The 8,413-nt window shown below is 36.9% G+C and overlaps 1 pseudogene; it reads right to left on the bottom strand.

The window, feature by feature from the left end:
- Positions 1-485: 485 nt before the first annotated feature.
- Positions 486-8,413, bottom strand: part of LOC102840582 — a 106,800-nt pseudogene continuing 98,872 nt past the window's right edge.

The raw sequence follows: 8,413 nt of genomic DNA on the forward strand, positions 1-8,413 counted from the left end.
TCTTCATTTTGATTTGTGGCCCGTTAGCAAATAAAGGTTTTGTGAGCTTTTCTCTACTTGGAGGAGGCATTTTTTCCCCAGTCGCATTCTGAGTGTCTTCCCACTTTCCAGTCCTGTATCTCACAATGTTTCTCTGCTATTCATAGAGTTTTCAGTGACTAGCAATTCAGAAGTAATTTGTCACTCTTTCTTCCTAGTCTTTGTTTGGAAGCTCATCTTAAACCTGTCCACCATGGGTGACCCTGCTGGTTATTTAAAATACCGGTGGCATAGCCCTCAGAATCACAGCAACTCAAGTCACCACAGCACGAAAGACAGACGAGTGGCAGTTGCATGGTTGCTGTTAAATAGTAATCTCCTTGTGCTAGGTCCCTTAAGGCTAGCTCAAAGATGGGATTTCTGTCCTTGAAAGCCAATCAAGAGGCAGAAGCGCAGCAGGGGCAACTGTGTTGTAATGAGATGCTTTGGGCTGGGCTTGTGGGTCTCTAAGTTGGTCGGTCGACCCCAGTGAGAGGCCGGGGAGCTGCACCTCCCCTTTCGCCTGTACTCAGAGGCAGAGGTGTTGGACCACCTCGCGGCGCTCTGGTGCATGGTACACCTGTGAGAGGAACCATCACTAGAGGTACCACTGTGACTCGAAGTGTGTCACCCCCGCCTACTGTGAGGGGTGCTCTAACACCAAGAGCATGGACATTAGGCATCCAGAGAATACCTCTGCCTTCACCCCCTGCACCAGAAACATATGAAAAATATGGGTATGATGATACATATGCAAAACACAGTTATGAAGGCTATGAAGGTTATTACAGCCAGAGCCAAGGGGACTCAGAATATTATGACTATGGAAATGGGGAGGTTCAAGATTCTTATGAAGCTTATGGCCAAGGTGACTGGAATGGGACCAGGCCATTGCTGAAAGTACCTCCAGCTAGGCCAGTGAAGGGAGCATACAGAAAGCACCCATATGGAAGTTATTAAAAACAAACATGAGGGGAAAATATCAGTTATGAGCAAAGTTGTTACTGATTTCTTGTATCTCCAGGATTCTTGTTGCTTTATCCACAATAGACAAGTGATTGAAAGCTCCTAAGACATTACCTGGAAAAGAATTTGTAACAAAGACCCCTATCAGGAATCCAGAGGACTCTGGAAACTGGGAGAGCCATCTGCTGTGTCTGGCCTGAAGGTATCGACAGTCCTGTTCCCACCCTACCCTTTGATCTGATTTGCCCACTGAAAGCCAGCCACAATCCCCTAGGAGTCTCTAGGCCCTGAATGAAGTGTTCGGGGCTGCAGGCGACTAACAGTCAAACCTGCTCAGGACTTTAAAGAGTTAAAGGGGATTGACAGTATCCCCAGCACTGCCTCCTAGAGCTGAGTAAACTGGCCACTCCCCAGGGGCTTGCTTCTAGTCCTTCTACCTGCTTCACAGCTGGCCTTCAGTCTTCAGCAGAACTTGCTCAAACACCCTACTACCACCTCTTGTTTCCCATCTTGCTACACCTGTGTTGTGGGCCCCAGCCTGGGAGCCTATGGACTTCAGAGGATTCCCAGGGAGTGGCATCCCACACACAACACACCTGTAACACAGACTGAAAAAAGCCAAGTGAGGTGGTAGATTTACTTTGGACAAGCTATTTAAACTCTGAGCCCATCTTTTTCTTTATTGTTGACTATTAACCTTGTTCAAAAAAGTTCTTGAAAGGTGAGGCTTTGCCTACTTCATCTTTGTGCTATCCACATTCCCTTCCCCATCAATATTGGTCCTGAGAAGCTCAATAAAAATTTGGTCAAGTGATGAAAAAAAAAAAATGTGCCCTATGGACATTTAAATGATTATATACATATTTACAATGTGTTATGTGTATACACACACACCCAAAAAGTTTATGTATAAGGTGCAGATATAAACACTGTTGGCTAAGGGTGCATGGAGAGTATTTTCATCATTACAATGATTTGCTGAATATAAAAATGGTGATTTGTCCTGTAAGCGAAGGCTTACTCAATACACAAAAAACGCTTTAAACAAATAAAAGACAAAAGTATTTGCTATGAGGAAGTCATTGGTCTTGCAAAATTCTTTCATGAGATTTTCAGAATGATTTTTATCAGCAAGGCGATATTTTCCATTGACTGATCATTCCTGTTTCCAACATTTGCATTTCAATAGCCAAGAATTATCAATAAATCTTGATTGCAAGTTTGATCAATTGTAGATTGAAAAATTTGGTAAAATTCTTCAATTTCATCATCACTGGCCTTAGCGGTTGGTGCATTGGTTTGAATAATAATTGTATTTACTGGTCTTCCCTGGAGGCCTATGGATATTACCCTATCACAGACAGCATTGTACTTCCAGACAAAACTTAATATATTATTATTTTTGATGATGAATGTGATACAATGCATATTTGTTTTGTCATTCTCTGCATAGCAAACCATGTAACTGTCACATTCAAAATGACCCATATCAGTCCATTTCAGCTCACTAATGCCTAAAATATCAGATTCCATATCATTTTCGAGAATTTTAAATTTTTCTAGGTTTACACTTTTTGTATTCTATGTTTGATTATTAGTGGATGTTTAAAGCTGTTTCTCTTCATTTTGAATTGTGCCCAATCAGCAAATGGAGGTCATGAATGTTTAACTCAATTCCCGTCCTTAAGATCAACTCTACTTTGAGGAGTCAAGTCTTTCCCAGCCGTATTTTGAGTGCCTTCAATCCAATGGGATTATCTTCTGGCACTATATCTGACAGTATTCTGGTGCTCTCATCATGTTTCAATATTCAATATTCTGGTGCTCACAGTGTTGTACAGCTATTAATAAGATTTTCAGTATCATACATTTGAAAGTAGTCCCTTTGTCCTCCTTCCTAATCTGTCTTTTCTGGATGCCCAGTTTAAGCATTTGCACAATGGATGACTATGTTGGTATTTAAAATACCTTTGTCGTTGTTTCTAGAATCATAGCAACAAGCAAACCACCACAGTAGAACAAACACAGATGAGAGGTAGCCTCTTAATGGAGACCCCCAACGAGGTAGATTGGCACAATGGTAGCAGCATATGGGCAAGCATCACAAAGATTGTGAGGTTGCCCCAGGACTGGGCAGTATTTGGTCTATTGTACATAGGGTCACTATGAGTTAGAGCTGACTCCACAGAACTTAACAACAATAATGAATATATTAGAAATAAATGGATGGATGAAATCATGGAGGTGAATTTCTACCTCTATGTATTTTTTTAAAAAATAGAGAAATAAGACTAGACAAAGAAAAACAAAAGCAAACAAGCAAAATATTATTTAGAATTATCCATAAAATTGAAAAGTGTTAATTATCAATAAATCATGAATCATACAAAAGGTATTTTAAAAATTAACATCAAATTTAATTTATGCTGACATGAAAAGTTAACTAGACTTTTCAAATACAACCAGGATATCTCATTATGAGAATAAATAGGAAAAAAATAGCTCTCTATTGAAAATCAATATATTTTCTTATGAAAATTATTAGTAAATATAGAAGTCTACATGATAAATATGCTATAAAAAGTAATATGAATATCATACTGAATAATAACTATTAATGAAAACATTTTCACTGACTTTTGAAAACATACAAAAATAGCTGGTAATATACTTTAAATATGAATATCCAGTAAGTCCTATTACAATAAGGCATGTAAAATACATAATGTCTTAAACATCAGAAATAAAATTAGTATTATGTTATTACATACAGTTTAAATTTACTAGTGAAAAAAATTAGATCCATCTGAGTAAGGCATGATTGATTTTTATGTGTTCAAAATATGAAAAATATCAATAAAAGTAAAGTTCAAAACTGAATTTGAAATCCTACAACTTTCAAAGTATTGGAAAAGGTAAAATGTAGAAATTTATTTAACAAGCTATAAAACTTTACTAGAAATCTATACACATTTTGGAATAAATTAAAGGAAATTAATTAATTAATTAATTAAAGAATATACTTGTTTACAAGGTTCAACATTATACAAACGCCAATAGTTTCCAAATAAAGTTTAATCACCAAAATTCCTCAAAGTTTTTTTAAATGTATGCTGATATTAAACAATTCCCTCAAACATAATAACATTTATAAAGATGGAGCAGGACCCAGCAGTGTTTTGTTTTGTTGTGCATAACATCACAAATCAGAACCAAGTAGATGGTACCTAACAACAACAAAGAAACAAAAGAAAAAATGTGCAATTAAAATAAAAACTTATTTTACCATACTACATGTAATAGCTTGGGTACTCTGGAGAAGCAAAAACAGTGAAGCTTATGTATGTAACTATAAAGAGAGATTTATATCAAGTAAGTGGCTTACTCAGTTGTAGAGGTGGACAAATCTTAAGTCTGTAGGTCAGATATCATGTTTGAGGCTTCTGTTGCATACAGTTAGGTGGGCAGGTGGGAAGTTGGGTCTTGTACGTAAGAAGGCAGGCAAATTCTAGAAAACTCAGGTAAAAGAGAAGACCACTGACTCAAGTACAAAGAATCAAAAATTGAAGCAAATGCCAGATGTGACACCTAGACTCAGCATAAAGCCTGAATGTTGAATATATAGGAAGCAGGCCACATGCCCTTTCAATAACTGGCTACTCATGGAAGACCTCATCATAGAATTGACTACATTATATTAGATCTTGACATTGGCAACAACTACATCTCAACTGCCAAATCACTGAGAAACTTAGTCCAGTCAAATTGACACAAAACCGTAACTATCGTAGTATATAAAATATAAAATGCTTTGGTATGAAGTGGGCAGAATATTCCACCCTTTAAATCATATCATTGCTGAAACAGATCAAATACTATTTAAATAATTTGATCATTGAAACACTTTTAGTGATTGTTGTTGCTGTTGTCAAGTGCCATTGAGTAGGTTCTGACTCATAGCAACCCTGTATAGGGTTTCTGAGGAGTGACTGATGAGCTTGAACTACTTACCTTGTGGTTCAAACGGACCTTGCAGTCCAGCACACACCAGGACTTTAGTGATCAGAAGATTTTACAGTTTCAATCAGAACCAGCAAAAACAAAACAAAACAACAACTCTAAACTTGAAAAGTAAAATATACAGTTTGGTCGAAATATGAATGTTCTTCCTAGAAGAGGCAATACTATTTTTGAAGAAAAATAAAAAGATAAAGCTCAGCAGATAAACACATTTCTTGATTTCTAAACGTACTACAAGCTATAGTAAGTACTAAAGGCTGTTGTTGTTGTTATGTGCTGTGGAGTCGGTTCCGACTCATAACGACACTATACAGGGTTTCCGAGGCTGTAAATCTTTACGGGCGCAGAAAGCCTCATCTTTCTCCCTCGTAACATGGTATAAACCAGAGTACATCTTATTGTTTGTATATTACTCGGATGAAAGCGAAACAGATCTACTTTCAAAATCCGAGTCATTGAAAACTTAATGCCACACAAGGGGGCACTATGAGTCAGAGTCAACTTCAGGACAACTTATTAATTGATTTATATTATTACAATGGGTTTAATTTCTAAATATAAATTAAGGCTTATGATGTGTCAATACAATGATGTCTCCTACAGTCTAGGAAATGTGTGTTCCTATCTTTTGAAACATGAGTGATATTATATTTTGATTGGGTTGCATACCCTTATTGAGATGAAGTCTTTGGTGTTTTTCTTGAATAACTTTTCTCCTACAACTATCTTATATTTATCTAGTTTAACACTAAAAATTAAACCTACACAGAGTGTTGCCTTTATTTCCTCTAACTTTATTATTAGTTCATACCTCATTGATTGAAAGACAGTGGTTGGACAAAGAAATAAACGCTCCTGAGCAAGGAAAACTGAGACTGTGTCGGGAGACCAGGAAGAGAACAAAGTATCCCTATTATACAACATGGTGAGCTTAAATAATGACTATAATTATGGTCCCAATGATATTCAACTCTTTTTTTTTTTTTTTTTTTTAATCTGAGGCTACAGAAAACAACTATTTTTTAAATAAACATTTAAAAGTTTCCTGTAGTTTGTTTATTATGTCATAATAAAGTGAAAACAACCAATTTGTCATACCATAGAAGATTAAGCTATTAGGAAAGGAAGGAAAGCTGAAACGGTTCAAATTTCCAGTCAGATTTAACTCTTTTTTATATATTTTTGTGAAGTTTATGTCATTTTTCCAAACCTTGGGAATGGATCCCTTGAATTTCCAAACACTTCTGCCACCAGATTGCTACAGAAGAGCTGTTTTGCCCCAGGTCCCTTCAACACTGTCCTCATTCCACCACTGCAGTTGCTGACCATCTGGCAGGCTTTGTCTAAGTAGTGACAGTGTAGTATCTGCCACATCCCTCATCCTCAGGGGATATCTTGAATAATTGCTCATGCTAAACAACAATAACACTTCCTGAGGCCAAGAAAAGGTTGTTTATATGTCTGCACTGCCCCAAGCATTGTCTAAGCCTTCAAATGGAAAATTTAAATAAGCATTCTACAGCAAGCTATTAACTAGTGTTCAATATACCAGCAAACTCTAGGTATGTAGGCCAGATACTATGAGTGTAAACTATGAGAAAATATTAAATAATTTCATTATGGTAGATAATGTTCAAGGAGAGTGATTTATTGCTTCAGGCACACAGATACATTATATAGAAATGCTTGTTACTAGAGGCAACTTTGTGTAACAGGTTTTCCCTTCAAGCACACAGGATTGTTTGGAATAATGATAATGTTCAATAATGACGACAGATTTCACAGAATTTTAGAAATGAAACCTTGTTGAGAATGCTACATGTTCTAGAGGGTAGACACTCATTGACGTGGGTGATGGGGCAGGCAGTTTAAAATTAGAGGGAGGTTGGCAGAGGAAAGATGGGGGTGGCAGGAGCCACAGGGAAGAATGCAGCGGTTAAAGTGAATATAGAGATAAATGCTGTTAACTGTTTATGCATGGAGGAGAAGGGGATTGCAACCATGTAATAAAGTAAAGTGTATGAATGGCTGAATGTAAAACTGATTATCTGCTCTATAAATCTTCACTCAAATCACAATAAAAAAATTTTTTTAATTATATGAATTCATGCTTTAATAGTAATTGAAAAGTTCTTTTGAATTTATCAAAGTAGATGATGTCAGTGTTTTAAAGAGCTTTCTTAAAAAGAAAACACATTAATGAATTTAAATACTGGTGTCATCTTCAACAGAGAGAATATGTAACCAGATATGGCAGATGTCAGAAACTCTTGGATGTAGCTGTAGAGTAACACAGTGCATAAAACTTTGCCTCCCAGGTTGAAATTATGCCATGTCACAACAGAAAGGAATGTCTAAGAGGGACCTTCAAAATGTTTGCGGAAAAACAGAATTTAAAGTTGTTGTGTTTTTTTTCCAAGAACATTTTTAAGCCTTTCGTATGTACATGGAAGACACCTCGTATAGTGAGTCACACTGTACCAATATGTAGTGACCTTAAGTGAAACAGATGAATCATGGTACAGTCCTGCACCAACCTCACAATCATTGCTTTGCTTTAGCCCATTGCTGCTGCAGATATGTCAATCCATGTCATTGACGGTCCTCCTCTTTTTCACTAAAATTCCACTTTACCAAACATGATGTCCTCCTCCAGAAACTGATCCTTCATTCTAATATGTCTGAAGTATGAGAGATGAAGCCCGGCCATCCTAGCTTCTAAGGAGCATTCCGGTTGTACTTCTGCCAACACAGATGTGTTCATTCTTTAGATGGTTCACTTTAAATAGTCTCCTCCAAAACCATACATCAATTATTTTACAGTCTTCTTTATTCATTGTCCAACATTCACATGCATATGAGGACATTGTAAAAAGCATAGCTTGGGTCAGGCACACCATGTGTCAGGTATGTGTTATTAATGATATTGCCTGATTATTTCCACATTCCATTGGGTCACCCCTCTTTGGAATGGGCACAGATATGGATTCCTTCCAATCAGTTGGCCATTTAGCTGTCTTCCAAATTTCCTGGCATATAGATGAGTGAGTCCCCCTGTGTCACAGTTTGTTGAAATAGCTCAGTTTATATCCTCCCATCAATTTTTGGAGCCTTATACTTTGACAAAGCCTTCAGTGCATTGGCTCATTATCATATGTAACCTCTTGATATGGTTGAACATCCACCTTTTTTTTTTTTGGTACAGTGACTGTATATTCATTCCGTCTTCTTTTGATGCTTTCTGCAACATTCAATACTTGGTCTGTGTTTTTACTGTTGGTAAGTTCCAACTCTTAGCAGCCATGTATAAGTTTTCTGAGGAACAGCTGGTGGATTTGAACTCTTGGACTTGTAGTGAACAGTCCAGTACTGATCTTACAGTGTCACACTAGAATCCTTCAGTATTTCA

Source organism: Chrysochloris asiatica, unplaced genomic scaffold (genome assembly GCF_000296735.1).
Source record: "Chrysochloris asiatica unplaced genomic scaffold, ChrAsi1.0 scaffold00505, whole genome shotgun sequence".
Classification (NCBI taxonomy): Eukaryota; Metazoa; Chordata; class Mammalia; order Afrosoricida; family Chrysochloridae; genus Chrysochloris; species Chrysochloris asiatica.